The 18,498-nt window shown below is 41.6% G+C and overlaps 1 protein-coding gene across 1 annotated transcript in view; it reads right to left on the reverse strand.

Moving 5' to 3' along the window:
• Qser1 (glutamine and serine rich 1) overlaps nucleotides 1–10,506 on the reverse strand; it is a 64,481-nt gene extending 53,975 nt beyond the window's left edge. The window contains exon 1 of the mRNA XM_028767107.1: nucleotides 10,416–10,506. The gene's annotated coding sequence lies outside the window, so the exon portion shown is untranslated. The remainder of the gene's footprint in view (nucleotides 1–10,415) is intronic.
• Between the last annotated feature and the right edge of the window lie 7,992 nt (nucleotides 10,507–18,498).

Below are 18,498 nucleotides of genomic sequence, written 5' to 3' on the forward strand. Positions count from 1 at the left end.
AAAAAAAAAAAAAAAACAGTTCTGCTTTATCTACTTTATCTTATATCCTCAACCTCACAAAAGGAATTCTGGAGAACTAGAATACCTTATGATTAACACCATATTCTCCCACATCGAATTTCCAGAGTTCAAATACTGCCTCTGCCACCTAACAGCATCATGTCTTAGGAAAGTTAATCCCTCTATGCTTCAGTTTCAGTCTCTGTAAACTGGTTAACAGTGGTATCGCAGTTAGTGAGAGAAGTTGAGATTACATATACAAAAATTACTAGAGTAGTGCACAACAGCTGGCACTTAATGACCATTATGGCTCTCAGCTGAAGGCTGAGAATATGTCATTCACTAAAGCCTTCATCTCTGAGCATCCTTTACTGTCTCTCGACAAACCCCAACACTCACTTCTTGGTCTTGTCATCTAAGAGCACACACTTCAAAGTAAGTAAGGGTTTATTTAAGTTCTAGGTAGGGTGAGGCTGGAGAGATGACTCAGGTTAACAATACTTGCTGCTCTTCCAAAGGGCCTGACAAGCACTTACATCAGGAGGGTCATAGGTTGAATTTGGGTTTTTTTTGTTTGTTTGTTTGTTTGTTTGTTTGTTTTGATTTTCAAGACAGGGTTTCCCTGAGTAGCCCTGGCTGTCCTGGAACTCACTCTGTAGACCAGGCTGGCTTCAAACTCAGCCTGTCTCTGCCTACCAAGTGCTGGGATTAAAGGCCTGCACCACCACTGGCTGGCTGAATTTGTTTATATTTTTATTCTTTTGTGTAGCCACGGTTAGGAAAGTTAAGTTTTCTAAGACCATAATGCTCTTAAGTGGCAGAGGGCTGACCATTCTGGAACTCTGAAGTCTGGGCTGGCCTTGAATTCTGAGATCTGCCTGCCTCTGCTTCTTGAGTGTTGGGATTTAAAGGCCTGTGCTACCACAGCCACCACCAGCACCAGACAAGGATCATGACACTTTGTAACTCCAGCTCCAAGGGTTTTGACACCTCTTACAGCATCTGCAATCACATATGTACAATGCAGACAGCTACACATAATTAAAGATAAATTTGGTGGTCAGGAAAGCTCTGTAAAACAAGTTGCCAAGAAAGATAAGATTCACATCAGTGTTTTCAGCTTGGTCCTTAAATTAGCAGCAATAGAATCACCTAGAAATATGTTAGGAATGCAAATTATAGGGCTGTATCCCAGATGTACTAATTCAGAAACTCTGGAGAAGGGCCAGCAGCCAGTGTGTTCAGCAAGTCCTTCAGGTGATTCTGAGGGACAAGTAAGATTGTTATCAGGGAAGGTAACTGTCAAACTCCTTGCCTTAGGACATTTGCATGGGCTACTTACCTTAGCTACTTTCTCAAAGAGGAAATGTTTTTACTTAATTGTCCCTTTGCCTCCCTACTGGCTAGGAAGTTAAGCTCAACAGGGACAAAGAATTTTGCCAGACACAGGGTAACACATACTTTATTTATGTATATGAGCACATTATTTGCATGTATGCCTGCACAATAGAAGACAGCATCAGACAGAAGAGGGCATCAGATTCTATTATAGATAGTTGTAAACCACCATGTAGTTGCTGGGAATTGAACTTAGGACCTCTGAAAGAGTAGCCAGTACTTTTAACCACTGAGTTATCGCTCCAACCCCTGCTACTGAATCTTAAATGCCTACAAGAGTTGTACAGCATGTACTGTAAGAAAGTGTTCCATATCAGCACTTGTTTATTCAATGTATACATAATTCAAAACAGTTTGGGGGCTAGGGAGATGGCTCAATTGATAAAGTACTCGGTATGTAAGCATGAGAAACTGGATTCCCAGCACCCACAAAAGTCAAGCCTGGTGGCATGTTATGTGTTACCTCAGCATTGTAGGAGGCAGAACAGGCAGATCCCTAGACTCACTAGCCAGTCAGATAATTGAACTATGAGCTCCAGGTTCAGAAACAGACCCTGTCTCAAAACACTAAGGCAGAAAGTGATAGAGGAAGACACCATTTACCTCTGGCTTCCATGTACACAAATGTGCATGCACAATGACATGAATACAAACGTTTTTATAACACACACACACACACCCTCTAGTTGAATGCTGACAAACTTATGAACGATTTCTGTCACTTAAAAAACAGTGGTTGTGGGGCTGGAAAGACTTAGTATGTAGAGCACAGGCTGCTTTTCCAGATGACTCAGGTTCAGTTCAGTTCAAAGCACCCATATGGCAACTATGCCTGCAGTTCTACGGAAGGCCCTCTTTGGCCTCCACATACATGTGGTGCACAGACATACACTCAGGCACACACATTAAAAATAAATATACCTTTAGAAAGACAAAAGTGACACATGCCTTTAATCCCAGAAATTGAGAGGCAGAGGTAGGTGGATCTCTAAGTACAAGGCCAGCTGATTTATGTAGAAATTTCCAGGTTGGCCAGACTATATAGTAAGACCCTTTCTCAAAAGAGTTGAGGAAGGTGCATGATGAGCATGATCAAAACACACTGTATGAAATTCTCAAATTAATCTAAGTATACCTGTCTCTTACCTTCTAATATGTTTGCTGCCAACAACCCCTTGTAATTTTATCTTTTTGTTCATTCATTCATTGAATAATTCTTTTTTCTTATGGAAGAGGCTAATGTAGCATAGGGCACACATGGTGTCAATTCTCTACCAATCTGGGGATTGAACTCAGGTCATCAGGCTGACAAATACCTTCACAGATCGAGCCACCTCACTGCCCCATCATCCTCATCTTTCTACCCCAGCATTACAAGAAAACTCTACCACCTCCCTCTTGCCTAACGTGGTACAATGCCTCTTATTTCACAGCTGTTTCCTAGTTCTAAGGCCAATTCTAACCAATGCTGTAATGAATTGCCAAGAAGTTAATCTTATTAAACCAATTCACAGGAGTTAGACGGTTAAGAACACTTGTTGTTCTTCCAGGATACATGTTCAATTCCCAGTACCCACATGGCAGCTCACAATCACCTGTGACTCCAGTTCCAGACGATTTGAACACCCTCTTCAGGCCTGAGGGTGTCTCATATGCACATGGTGCAAAGACATATATGCAAGCAGACACTCACACGAAAATTATTAGGCTAGTGCATTGACATCTATCACTTAATAAATGCTATAATTTTCAGCTAAGGGCTGAGAATAAATATATTTTACTTACTAAAATCTTTTATCTCTGATATTCCTTTATTGTCTCTATACACACTTCTGAACTCACACTTCTCTGGTCTTGCCATCTAAGAACAAACACTTCAAAGTAAAAACATTGCAAAGAAGGAAAAAAAAACTTAGCAAAACTTATTTAAATTTGGTGGTGATGGTGCTGGAAAGGTAGCTCAGAGCTTAAGAGCACATGCTGCTCTTAAGAGGACTGGTACCCACATGGGACCTGCTCACATTTGCCTTAAATTCCAGCTTCAGTGGATCTGACACCTTGCTTTGGCTCCAAGGGCATCCTCACATAAGGGACATACAAACACTTACAAGACATACATATATTAAGTAAAAATAAGACTTAAAATAAACCAATTCATTCACAATATCAACCTTCTATAAGATTCTTTCAAGTTCTCTAAACTTTACAGAGATTAAACTCTAAAGCATTCTAAAATCTAATATTCACTCTGTGGCAATGTAACTCTGGTGAGCCACAGTGAAACATACCTTTATATACAGTCTCTCTCTCATGATTGTACTTAACCAGAGTCAGCACAGGCTGATAGACTGTGACAAGAGCAATGCTATGTCAGTTCAAAGACCAGACACAAACTTGAGGAGCAAAGTCCACGTCCTTCCTCTTGGACACTTGCTCTTGGAAGCTCCTCTGTGCTAATCCCTTTCTATCAGGCAACACTAACAGTCTGTGTACAGTCTAACTGACAAAAGAGTCACATCATCTTAAATAGAAATAATTTCCCCTGTAAGTCCCCCCCGCCATTTTTGGTACCTCTCCCCCCCGCACCCCCCCACAAAACACCCTAAGGTGTATACCTAGATGTTTGCTGGCACTCCAAACTGATGTTTGCATCAGTGTTGGTAATACATGCTGCTGTGTGCACTGTTCTATACCCTGACATGGCTCTAAATAAATGCTTTTCTAAGTTATTTTACTTAGTCCTTAGGAATCCAAACTGTCGGTGTTGGAGAGATGGCTCAGCAGTTAAGAGCACTTGCTGCTCTTCCAGAGGTCCTGAGTTCAATTCTCAGCAACCATATGGTGGCTCACAACTATCTATAATGGGATCTGATGCCCTCTTCTGGTGTCTGAAGACAGCATACTCATATACAAAAAAACAAACAAATCTTGAAGAAAAAAGACAAAGAAAAAAAGAATCCAAACTGTCCTCACACTATAAAAATGAACCAAGGCATAAAAAATTTGTTGAAAATCATAATGAAACTAAGTCAAAATACAAACCCAAACATTGTTACACTTTAGCTTATGGGATCAATCACTACAAGAACCCTGGTCTTGTGAAATGTACACTGTAGTGGTAGGGCTAGTGAGATGGTAAAAAAGTACAAACCTAAAAAGTTACAGGAAAACCAGTAAAACTAATTCAAAGACGGTGATGATAGGAAGAAAAACTACATTCTGACAGAGTTGAGAACTACTAACCTGTTCTGTGCCCCTCCATCAGGGCAGTCAGAAAACACCTGGGAAAGAGCTGAAACGTCCAGAAACAGCAAAGACAACTCCAGGTGAAAAGAACAGCCAGCAGAAGTCATAACCTCAGCATGATTCTGGAGGAAAAACGCCAACCTGACTTCAGGAATGGTGCAACACGGGAAACATGTGATAAGACCTAAGAATTAGTTGAGGCTCAGACAACAAAGGGTCTCAGAAGCCAAAGATCTGACTGTCTGACCTTGAGTTACACTGAAAAGTTTGAATTAAGATGCTGCATCACCTGATTTGAGTTTTGAAAAGTTAACTCTACCCATTCTATACCTACTAAAATAGGGTAGGAGTGCAGAGATGGCTCAGAAGTTAAAAGCACTAGCTACTTTTGTAGAACCTGGGTTTGATTCCTAGTATCCATACATGTGGCTCACAACTACTTCTAACTCTTCCTACACCCTCCTCTGACCTCTAAGAGCACTGCATGCATGTGGCTTGCATGCATGCATGCGCACTTGCAGAGCATTCATACATATGAAATAAATAAAACACAATTTAGAGAGCCTAAAGTAGAAGCAAGGAAAGCAACAGGAAACAACTACAATAGTTCCTGTGAGGATTATGGCAAACAGTGGCAGCATTTACTAAGATGGAAAAGATAATCATGTTTTAGAATTAGTATGTTTAAAACACCTATTCAATATCCACATGAAGATGTTAGGTGCTAGATGCAAAAACAAAGGGATAAATTTGAATGTCACTTCATTCCCATCAAGTTCAGCAAGAACAAATGGAGAAGAAAAGAACTCTAAGCCTGGCTCGAGCCAGCGTTTAGAAGCCAAGCGGAAGTAACAGGTATATCAATTACCCTATCACTCTTGTAGATCACAAGTTCTTTAAGTGGCAGAACAGTGTCTTTCCTATTTCTACAGTACCCTGTAGAATTTGGTTTAGTATCAGGGAACTCAGATGCTCAGTACATTTTAATGAGTGAATGAATGCAAGTCATTACATTTCTGGAGCTTTCACTGAAAAGATATATATTTGATGATAAAGGGAACATTACCTCATCTATCCAGCAGGAACCAGACACCAATTTAATGAACAAAAGAAAAAACATGTGTGTTATGGCAGATACTCTTTAGTTAGTACTCATTCCAGAGAATGTGGCAAGGAAATATGACAACAAGCAGTGGCCAATATCCCTATTCTTTAATAATCAAATATCTAAACTCTTCATCTCAAACCCTGCTACAGTGTGGAGAGAGAATAAGATGCATATATACCCTCACTCCGACCTCATCTTATCCCACACAAAGTCATGTTCCACCATACCTGGTTTTTATGTGATGCTGGAGACTGAACCCATGGCCTACAGCATGCTAGGGAAGCAATCTACTCTCACTGAACTACATTCCCAGTCTCTGAGTGAGTCTTAAGGTTTCTCTGTGTAACCGTGGCTGTCTTGGAACTTGCTCTGTAGACCAGGCTGGCCTCAAACTTAAGAGAGCCACCTGCCTCTGCTTCTTGATTGCTGGGATTAAAGTTTTAAAGCTAGAGTGTCCTTCAAGTTTTTGGAAAAGATCTTAATAAGATCACAATTTATATGTAAAGACAATCCCAAATGAGCAAAAGACTATTTCAACAAACTTCTTTGTATTAGAGTTCAAAAAGTATTAATGCATGGAAACAGTATTGTTGCTGTAGCTATCATTTATTTCATGAGCTAATTTTTTAAAGCCACTGTTTTAAAGCCACACATCACAATTTTCACAAATACCCTTTGTACTAGATTTTTCTAGAATAGTTTTACCAGTATCAGTGTACCTGCTTGTATATATGTGCATCATGTGTATTCACAGTGTCCCCCAGAGGGGAGCATCCAATCTCCTGGAACTGGAATTACATTTGTGGGTGATGGGAACTGAGTCAAGCCTGAGTCCCCTTGCTCTTAACTGCTGAGCTGTATCTTCAGCCCTACAGTACGTATTCTTTCTAAGTTTCTGTTATGGATGAGAAAACTACGGCACAGACATATTAAGCAACACGTCTGCAGTCACAAAGCTTCTAAGTCATGAGACTGAGATTTAAACTTGGGCATTGTGAATCTAGAACCTCTATGTTTAGCCATAATACCGCACTGCTGTATGTTAAGTCTAATGGTATTCACCATGTGACAGTTAAGCTTTCCCGACTTGGCCTAGAAACAATGCACTATCCTATTTCAATGTCCTTTTTGCTGTAGACTGTACATTCTTCTTTCAACTGCACTGCACTTTCCTTGTTCTTGACTAGTTTTTAATTCCTCTTCTAACTAATCCCTCATGTTTACTCAAAGCTTGGGATTGATGTGTTTTTAAATGCCATCTCAAAGGAGATGACCTTATTTGTTTTCAGCTCAAACCTCCTTTGAGTACCTAGTCACATATTCCACTATCTCTCTGACCTTTTACTTGAGTAGTAAAGGTCATTTAGTGATGAGCTCATGCTTTTATACCATCTCACCTCTATTTCTCCTTACAGACTCATCTTTGTCCACACCTCCTGCCATCTAGTAGCTCAGTACAGAAACCTGAGAGTTCTGTGCAGTCACTAAGCCTTACTGCCTTTTATGGGGCTGAGACACTGGAAAAAAGACGCTGGCTTTGAACTCAAAGTAATCCTCTTCTATACTGGGATTACAGGTGCAAGTTTCCATGCTTGTCTAGCCCTGGGACTGTTAAATATTCCTTCATTTCTCTTTGTTTACAATTTGTACTGATACAAGGTCCTATTATCTTTCACTTACATGATTTATAAAGCTCCCTAATTTAAGAGCACCTTAGCCTTTTTCTTAATCCCTTGAATTTATTCCCTTTTATAGAATCCATATTGAAAACACAAAAGCAAACAACCCCCCCCAAACAATCTCCTAAAAGGTCATAATAATGAGCAAAGCATTTGCTTATTTGGTTTCTAAAAATGAGGGGCACAAACAAGAAGAAATGAACAAGACCAGTTCCTAGCCCAAAACTACACAAGTAACTACCAAGTGCTAGGTTAGAAACACTCAGAATCCAAAATCCTCTCCATAAATCCTTTTAAAAGAAAACAAAAACAAAAAACAGTTTCCTCATCATTTTCCAAGTGTTACAACAATCAAATATGGCATACACCTTTAATCCCAACACTTGGGAGTCAGAGGTAGGCAGTTCTGTGAGTTTGAGGCTAGACTGGTCTACATAGTAAGTTCCAGGACAGCCTTGTGGAGAAAAAAAGATCAAAAACCAACCAATGAACCAAAACCAACCAAAAAAACCAATAAAAAAATAGAAAAATCTAACATCTGATGGAACTGCTGTACCAAAGAAGATACTGTTTTAAACTCATGATTCACCAGGCACCTCCTGTTGAGTGACGAAAACACATTTTAGGAGCAAGCAAAGACATAAAGTAGAACATTAGATTCCATGTCAGTAACAAGTGAATGCCATGACCATCTGTCAGTTTCTGAGTAAGTTACAGGAAACAAGGTGGCAGACAGGCTAATTCTTTATGGATAAATATCCGTATTGCATCATCACAGCTAGTGTTCATTTGCACCTTCAGAAGAAACTGACACAAAAGAGAAACAAAAACATTCAACTGATACATGAATTACGAAATAGCTTTCTTAAATGTTGTAAAAATATGATTAAGCTTTTGAAATGCTTGGTCTTTAAGGACTCTGAAGGCACACTCCAGCTACAGTACTTCTGATATAACTGAAATCAGAGGACATTTGCCTGGTTTGAAGAAAAGTAAAGTACAATTAAGAAGTGTGAGCAGCCCTGTACAGATGGCCTAATCCAAACACAACATGTTAACAAAGCAGGTTTTATGGGGGAGGGGGAAAGCCTGCATTTTCTATGCTATAATTTAGCTGACCACACCCCTCCAAAATGTTTTAAAGCAAGGGGTGGGGGTTGCATTTAAGTAACAGTAACATACAAAAACAGTAACAAAAATCTTTTAAAACTTGTTTTCAAACATTCTTGGGTAGTTATTCAGTGTTACCCTGATAATATTTGGAAAATATGGCCAGCCAGTGTTTGTTTTTTGCCACAGAGGTATTCTGCTCAAAGAAATAACAGACAATAACTAAGCAGCATTTCAGGTTATTCACCAAAAAGAAAAAAATTATTTGAGATATAAAAAATGCTAGACATTACCCATCATTGCTGTTCACTGGAGAGAAAGTTAATTTGTAAATTATAGATAATGCAACTGTTCTCTATAAAATGATAGTTAAACTACCATCAAAAATAACCAAGGAAGGGCCTAATATCCTTCCTAAAAATTCTTCAAAATGGTTTATTTACAATAACACAAAACTATAGCTATTTCTGAAAGACCTCAGCGTCTCTGGTTAGCTCGAAACTGGAAAAAAATCACTTTCTTTTTTAAAATCCGTGCTCTTTTTAAACAAAAGAGCTAACATTTTTCTGAGGTTAATAATTACTCTTTTGTTGAAGCATTATTATTTTTCTTTCTTTCATAATAATTCCGAGGTACAATCTAAGACAAAGACTAGTTAATTCTTTACACGTCTATTCTAAATCATGAAAGCGGCACTTTTATAAAAACAAAGGTAATTAGAATAATGTGTAAAGTGAAATAAAAGTTCACTCGTGTCATTAAAACCATTTAGAAACCTGGTGAGATCACATAGGTACAAGGCTTCCTGTTGGTAGCTGAGGATGAAGTCATTAACAAGCCAGGATTTCCCTGTTCTTGGGTCAGAAACTATACCTACTAGATTCAGTATTGTTCAGGGGAGGCGGCTTTAAAAATACCCCACTCCCAAAGCCTCCAAACCAGACCACGCCTTCCAGTTATCATTCCAATGGGACCGTTTCAAAGTGTGGTACTGCTACACATTTCTCGCGAGCTTAAATATCAAACAGGAGTCCACATTTTGGGGTCTGTTGCCCATGCTGGAGCAAAGATGAACTCTTGAAGCCCTGCACTATACAATGAAGCAGAGATGGAGAAGCATGCTTTGGGTCTTCGACCTTTAGAGCCTTCTTTGACCACCAGCCCTCAATGCTTCCCAACACTCAGTCACCCCCAGGCACTGAGAGCCAAGAGGGATTCTTGACTTCCTGCCGTTGTTAAAAGGAGAGGAAACCCAAAAGCAACTTTGAACGCGTGGAACATAGCCATCAATTCAAACATATGTCACCCAGCCCCTGCTTTGCATTCGTGTCCCGCCCTGGGGTTCCCTTGCAGCCCAGTCATCCCAGGTTCCCTAGTGTCAGCGACACGGCCCCGCTTCACATCCCCGCGTCTCATCCCCTGCCACCGCCCTCACCTTCACACCGCCAAGGCCCCCAACAACACATTGTCGGCCACCCAGATTCCAATACAATGGAATGTCACTGCCCCGGGCTCCGCGGCGCCCCTCTAGGCCTCCCCCCGGAGTCAATCCCGGTTCCCTAGATACCGAGGTCAGACTGGAGCTTAAACTTTACCATGTGGGAGTCCAGCACCGAGAGGTGACTGCGCCCCTCCATCCCGCCCAACCTTCCCTTCTGTCGCGCGCCCTGACCCGCCCCAGGCACGAATCCTGCACCACGCGCCCCCTCCCAGCCCGGACCACCCGCCAGGAGTGGTCCACCGCCTGTCTGGAAAGCGAAGAAGGGCGCCTCGAAGGCTCCCCACTCGGCCTGGGCCCCGAGAGGGGCGGCACAGGCCCCGGAGTATCCGCGGCCTTTCCTGGCCCAGTGAGACCCCGCGCCCACCCCCTCTACCTGGCCTTGAGGCTGGGACTGCTGCCGCTGCAGCTGGGACTGGAGGCGGCGGCCGGGACCCGGGCTTCGTAGGCCCAGGCGGGGGCAGCGGGCTGCGTGGCGGCGCTGGCGGGGGGCGCGGGAGACTCCGCGAAGCCCGCGGGCGCGTAGTGCGCGTCCATGGCGGGGGCTGAGGCGGCGGGGGCGGACGGGAGGCGCGGGGAGGAAGAGGCGGTGGCGGGAGCGGTCCCTCACATGGCGCGGCCGGGGGGCGGGGGCGCCAGGGCGGGGGAACCGGGCTGCGGCGGGCGGGCCTCGGCTCGGACGTCAGGAGAGCCGCGGCGCCTGCGGCCGGGACTCGCGGCGGCCACAGCGCCCGCAGCCTAGGCGCCCCATGTTGTTGGATTTCCCAGGATGCACCTCCCGCGCCCTCCGCCCGCTCATCGCCCCGCCCCCCTCGGCGCCCCGCGCTCAGGGCTGCGGATTCGGGGGCCGGGCGGGACGAGGGTTGCTCCGTGGACGCCCTAGCGGTGAAGAGAAGGCCTACGCGCTGCAGCACCCGCGTGGGTGCGGACAGGGGAAGGCTTCCCAGCACTGTGCCTGGAGTTGGTTACTCTACCCTCCTGGGTTCTTTGAAGGAACTCAAACACTCGATTCCCAGCTTGTGACTTCTTTCTCGGTATCCCAAACCACAGACAAGGGACTAACTACTTTACAGTATTGCTTCCTGCCCAAAGTTTGCTGGGCTTAGAGAATCTGGTTCCTGCTTCCTGGGGGGAGATTTCTATTCAAATTGATTCAAATTCAAACGAATTTTCCAGCCCTTGCTGAATGGGCCTTTCCCAGGAGCGCTTATTAACTGTCCCCACCCCCCACCTTGGGGATTTTCTCACTCTGGAGTTCAGAATTTTCTATCCCAAGATAAATACCGCCTCATCATTGATTAGTCCAACTACCATCTGGATAACATTAATTACAATACATCTGAACTCACTGTGCACTTGAGCTTTATACTCAAGATGTTTAATCTCTGCAGGACTCTACCAAAGCATTGCCTTATCTGACTTCTAAGCTGTGTGGTATGAGTAATTTAATGACTTTGAGGTCCTGCCTATCCGAACTGTTTCTCCTTATGAGTAATGAAATTCAGGGATCATATGAATCCTTTGGCTCCTAAGCCATAAATTGAAAGTTAAAACTAACCGTGAAGCTTAGATTTAATGACTATGTCCCTTTTTTAAAAAAAAATCAATATTGGCTTAACACCTATCACGTGCTTAGCAAAGAGATCCCTCAAGATAAAGACTAACACAAAGGTTTAAGCCAATCAGACAGGCGTAACGGAAGACCTAATAAAGCTGATACACTATCTCTGGTGACTATCTAAACTTCTGTAAAACCTGGTATTGGATCTGCTCTCCCCTTGGAGACTGATTTTGTTCTGCGAGACTATGTTTTCCTCCTGGCGCCTGCATCCTTTTGTTTCCATGCTGTCTTTAGTGAAAACCCACCTGCACCTGTGACTCTTGCAGCCTGGTCCCCCGGTGGGGGAAGAAAAGAAAGTAGTGGTTATTTACAAATGAATTCGAAGGTGTAGACGCAAGAGACCTTTCCAGTTTTATGTTAATCTCAGTAAGCTTTTACCAAGGATATCTTTGGAAAGTGGTTTTCCTTGAGGAAGGAATTTGCCAAATCACAGATCCAGCTGACACAGCAAATATCCCCCTCCCTCTACATCTACTTCCTGCAGACAGGTAATCTGGAGTCTAAATGAAATGAGTCTTCACAACTAGCTTATATATTTATAAGTACTTTTGTGAGCACTAAATTTTTGTTTCTATGGAAAGTGTGGGAAACGGAATGGTATGCTGTAAATATTTTATGGAACTTAGTTGGAGATACAATTGGTATTGAAGTGTGAGTTTACAGACAAAACTCAAACAAATGCCAATGAAACCTTTATATTCTTCACACCAATATGTAGTTTGTTTATGCCACATAAATCAGATAAAAGATATTAAGGAGAAATTTTAGTATTTTGAAATAATATTTTTATTACCATACATATTCCTTTGCCTGCTGAATAAAATTTTAACCCAAAAACAATACATGTGTTTTCTCAACTGTTAGAATCTTATGAATATTATTACTTTCATCTAGCCCTGGGTTAGAATTACCAGCACTATAAAATAATTAAAAGTAAATATGGCAAAATAGGTTTTTTTTAAATTTGCTTTAAAAAAATAAGGGTTTTGGGCTGGTTGTGGTGGTACTTGCCTTTAACCCCAGCAAGAAGATCTCTGTGAGTTCAAGACCAGCCTGGTCTCAAAGCTAGTTCCAGGACAGCCAGGGCTGTTACACTTTGTCTTGAAAAAAAAAAAGTAAGTAATAAAAATAAGGCTTTTATTATTTTATGTGCATGTGTGTTTTGCCTGCATATGTCAGTGTACATTTAACAAATGCGTTTGTGTGAGAGAAATGGGTTGATTATGGTGAAGGAGTTTAGTGTTCTGTTTTCTTTCTTGTTATGAGGGGCACCATCAGCTCTGGCTTTGCTAAGGCAACTCTAATATCAGTCTCTTAGACCAGCGTTGGGAATTAAAACAATGGAAATGAGCCAGACAAGGTGATACACACTTGTGGTTCCTGATGAGGGACCAAGGTAAGAGGAGCTCTTTAAAGAAGAGTGAGGCCAGCTTATGGAATGTAGAGAGACTATCTCTCTATCAAAAAATCAACTTGAAAATCAGAATGAAGCTATACGATCATTTTCTCTGTCTCCGAAGGTTGATCTTATCAATCATCTTTGATGATTCTGCTGCTTGCTACAATTCCCAGGGAGACAGCAATGGCTTGACTCTGTGGCTTGTGGCCAAGTTATTCCATCTGTCTTCATGTTGCCTTCTTCTCTGTATGTCTCCCTGCTTTCCTGTTATTTACGAGGAGAATTGTCACTGAGTGTAGACCTAGCTGGTTTACTCAGGATGAGCTCACCCCAAGACTTATAATCACATTTGCAAGGATCTTTATGCCAAAGAAGGTCAACATTCACACATCTTGAAGACTAATACATGGAATACACTAGGGCACACCCTTCTGAGAGTCATCAATCAACTCACTACAGCATCTTTTTTTTGGGGTGGGGGGCTGATATTTGCTTCAAGCAATTAATACTATGGTCGTCATTGCTGATCTGAATGAGAATGTCCTTCTCTCCCCCAGGCTCAGACTTTTGAATGCTTGGTCCTAAATTGGTGGCACTGTGTAAGTTTAGGAGGTATGACCTTACTAGAGGAAATATGTCACTGGGGATTGGTTTTGAGATTCCAGAACCTTGGGCTAGAAATGGCTCAACAGTTAAGAGCACTGACTGCTCTGCCAGAGGTCCTGAGTTTAATTCCCAGCAACCACATGGTGGCTCACAACCATCTGTAATAGGATCTGATGCCCTCTTCTGGTGTGTCTATAGGAGTAACAGTGTACTCACATACATGAAATAAATAAATAAATTAAAACAAAACCAAAAAAAAACAAAGTTTGACTCTTGCCTGGTTCTATGGCTATAACCTTTTTTTATTCTTTAGTTATTTGTTTTCTATGTGTTTTGCCCATATACATGTATGTGTACCATATGCATGCCCAGTGTCTGCAGAAGTCAGAAAATGGCATTAGATTTCCTGGTACTGATGTTAAGGGTGACTATGAACAACCATAGTTGCTGTGCTGGTAAGCAAACCTGAGTCTTCTCCAAGAGCTACAAGTGCTCTTAACTACTGAGTGGTCTCTCCAGCCCCAGCCTCTAAGTTTTAACTGCCTAGAATATTCTATCCATTTTAAGAATATCCTTGTTTACTTGAGGCATTGGTCCACACCACATAGTTTGTGTTAACAGTGTGAGGGGGCTGTGAGTCACATGTGATCGGCTGGGCCCCTGGAGGGACTTGAGAATTAAGGTTAGATGAAAGATCAGTTTATCCATTACTTGTCTTCTTACTGAGACAAAATGCACAGCAAAAGCAACTTAAGAAAGAAAGAACTGTTAACAGTTCCAAAGAATAAAGTCCATAGTAGCAGGAAAGGTGTGGTGTCAGGAGCAGGAAGCAGTTGGTCACATTGTGTCCAGAGTCAGGAAGGAGGGAAAGTCTTACCTCAACCTAATATAGGTAATCCCTCAGACATGCCCAGAAATTTGTTTCCATGGTGATTCTAAATCCTGCCAAATTTTTGATCAAGATTGACAAACAAAAAGGCAGAGAGCAGGCTGGAGAGATAGCTTTGAGGTTTAGAGCACTGACTTCTCTTTCAGAGGTCCCGAGTTCAATTCCTAGCAATCACATGGTGGCTCATAACCATTTATAATTCGATCTGGTGCCCTCTTCTGGTGTGCAGGGATACACGTAGGCAGAACACTATATACATAATAAATAAATCTAAAAAAAAAAAAAGAAAGAAAGAAAGGAAGGAAGGAAGGAAGGAAGGAAGAAAGAAAGAAAGAAAGAAAGAAAGAAAGAAAGAAAGAAAGAAAGAAAGAAAAGACTCATTAATTTTATTGTAGCTTGGGCTACCTCTCAGCTTGCTCATCTAACTTAATTAACCCTAATATTTTTGTCAACTTCACTTACCTCTCTCTTTCCCAAGTATGCCCAACCTCCTCCATGTCCTGCTTCCCACTTCTGATTCTTCTCCCAGAGAACCCATCTCAGAGCGGAAGTCCTGCCTTCCCTTTCCTGCCCAGTTACCGGCTGTTAAATCTTTATTAAGCCAGTTAGAGAGTGAGGAAGGTACGTGTTTACAAATTGCTGAGGCGGGTAATGAAGTGTAAGCATAACAATACCACAATCCGCCCTATGCTCAGCTCTCTGCAGGTACAGAATTAACAACTGAATGACACAATGACCTTCACTTAGTGCACCCCAACACAACAGAACTCTGCCATATGCATACACACACACACACACACACACACCAACAAACAAACAAAACCAGGCCAGAGAGGATGTAGGTCAGTACCCTTTGAAGCAGACCCCTTATTTTATGCTCACAGGCTTCTACCCAACCTGCAAAGTGTGTCTTTCTGATGTTTTGGACACCACTAGAGCTTCCAGGGAGTCCCTACGTTTCTCTATCAGGAGAGACTATCACTGAAGGGTGATCAATAAATAAAGGTGCCAGGTGCTCAGATCCAGATGGACTGTTAGAGAAGGCACTTTGCCACCTTCTCAGTGGTTCCGATGTTAGGGGATTGTGTTGGTTACATCAGTGTCTTCAACTACGTGTACTTTGATCCTTCTTCCTTGTCTTTCCCCCTGCTTACTCATGTTCCTTCCCAAATAAACTACCTACACCCAAATCTTGGGTTCCTGCTTCTGGAGAAGCATGGTTTGTGCTATTGCTTGAGGTTTAATTCTAATTGTCTAAATTAACTGTATGTCTTTTGTAGGTGGCTTTACCCCAAGTCTAAGCAGTTGCTGAAGCTTCCACTGGCTCTGGGTTGAACACAGAAACAAAAATCGAGTTAAAATAAATGTATAAAAATGTTTGTGGGGGATTGAATAAGAATGGCTCCATAGGCTCATCTATTTGCATGCTTAGTCGCCAGAGAATGGCGCTATTTGAGAAGGATTAGGATTAGAAGGTAGAGCATTGTTGGAGTAGGTGTGGCCTTGTTGGAGGAAGTATGTTACTAAGCTTGGACTTTGAGGTTTCAAAAGTGTTGCCCTTATCTTTAACCTTGGAAGAAATCAAGAAAGTGACTGGGTAATTCCATGGCTAACTTAGCAAGATATAGAATCACCCAAGAGACAAATTCCTAGGCATATTTGTGAATAAGTTTCTAGCCAGGCCTAACTGAGGAGGTTTTTAGGACCTGTCCTAAAAGTTACAGCACTACCCCAGGGGCTCAAACCCAGTGGGGGATGTTAGCAGTACGGCAGCATTCATCTTTCTGTATGTTCTGACTACTGACTCGATGTGACCAACTACCTCGTGCTCTCACCATGCTTCTCCACCACGTCTTCTCTCCCATGATGGATTGACTGTATCCTCCAACTGGGAGTCCAAATAAACATTTCCTTCCTTAAGTTGCTTTTGTTGGGACTTATTTTTCAACGGGGAGAAAAGTAATAAATATAAATAAGTAAACTGGTATACTCAGACAACACATTTTTTTTTTTTTTCTTTTTAAACAGGGTCTCCCTACATTGCCCTGACTCTTCTGGAACTCACTATGTAGGCCAGGCTGGCCAGACATAGAATATTATTTAATGCTCAAAAGAAATGAGTTATCAAGTCATGAGAAAACATGAACAAACTTTAGGTATATATTATTAGCCACCATGGGATATTACTATGTAGCCAATAGAGCACAAAAATTATAAAATAGAAGTTGTTGTCCTGGTTAAGTCATAAGTACACTCATGTCCACATAAAAACCTACAAATGGCTATTTAAAGTATCTTTATTCACAATTGCCAAATCTGAAAGCAGACATGATGTTCTTTACAGGGTTAATGGATATATTGTGGTCCATCTGGACAAGGGAATGTGTGGTGGTTTGAATAGGTTTGGCCCCCATAGATTCCTGTATTTCAGTGCTTGGCCATAGAAAATGGCACTATTAGGAGGTGTGGCTGTATTGAAGGAGGTGTGGCTTTGTCGGAGGAAGTGTGTCACTGTGGGGGTCAGCTTTAAAGACTCCTATGCTCAGGCAATGAATAAGACAGCCTCCTGGGTGCCTTCAGATCAAGATGCAGAGCTCTCAGCTCCTCCAGCACCATGTCTGCCTACACGCTGCCATGCTTCCTGCCATGCTGACAATGGACTGAACCTCTGAAACTGTAAGACAGCCCCAATTAAATGTTTCCTTTTATAAGAGTTGCCTTGGTCATGGTGTTTGTTAACAGTAATAAAACCCTAACTAAGACAGAATGTTATTTAGTGCTGAGCTGACTATTAAGCAGTACAGAGAAGAAGTGTGTTTTGGTTCGGGGCTGAGTTAAAAGTCAAACGTAGGGTTTCGCACATGGTAGGCTACATCCCAGCACACATACATTTAGTTTGAAGGAGTAATAAATGTTTACCTCAAATTATATATTAGATATTAAAACTTTATTAAACAATAACACCCATACAACTACAGCTCAGTTGTTTAAATAAGCTGCTGGCCCAGCCAAATGAAAGATACATATGCTATAAACATTATTTTGAAGACATGAAATTAGTTGTTCAGGTTTAACCTGTATAATATCACAAGTGAGTCATTACAAAATTGGGAATAAATATTACTTAATATAAAGTCTATTCACATGTATAAAAGGTAAATGTAACAAGTCCATTAAAATAAAACACAGTTATATTTTAGGAGGGCTATGCATTAAAAAATGGATTGTTTTTTTCCAGATAATACAAATACTGATACATTTGTACTGGTTAACTTCAAACTGTTAAGGAAAGGTTTGTAAACCCAAAACATGGAAGAAATACAATCCATCAGATTGAAGGCATCAGCATATAGCACACATGTTTTGGATGACCAAAGACAGAACCTACAAAAGGTAATCACTTTTATTTTTATCTTATTTTAATTAAAAAATTAATTGCATTTATTTACTTATTGAGATCCACTGCACACATGTGGAAGTCACCAGAGACCAGTTTGCAGGAATAAGTTCTCTCCTTCAACTGTGTGAGACCTGGGTAGTCAGTTTTGGCAAAAAACACCTTTACCCACTGAGCTATCTCTTCAGCACATTATTTAAACTTCTCACTTGGTGTTGGGATCAAACCCAGGTGCCTGTGTAAGCTAAGTGTGCATTTTACCACTGTTCAACCCAATGTAATATTTTGTTTGTTTACTTTTGGTTTTCTTTCCCTCCCCTATTCTTTTCCCTTTCTCTCACTCTCTCTCTCTCTCTCTCTCTCTTTTTCCTTTTTTTTTTTTTTTTTTTTTTGATTTATGAGACAGGATCTTAATCTGTAGCCAAGGCTGGCCTTGAATCTGTCTGGGTTTCCTGGTATTCTGGGCATATGCTATCATACCTGTCTCCAAAAATCTAGTCTTTAAAAAAAAAATGATTAGCTGGGCAGTGGTGGCGCATGCCTTTAG

This window comes from Grammomys surdaster, unplaced genomic scaffold (assembly GCF_004785775.1).
Source record: "Grammomys surdaster isolate TR1022 unplaced genomic scaffold, NIH_TR_1.0 170, whole genome shotgun sequence".
Lineage (NCBI taxonomy): Eukaryota > Metazoa > Chordata > Mammalia > Rodentia > Muridae > Grammomys > Grammomys surdaster.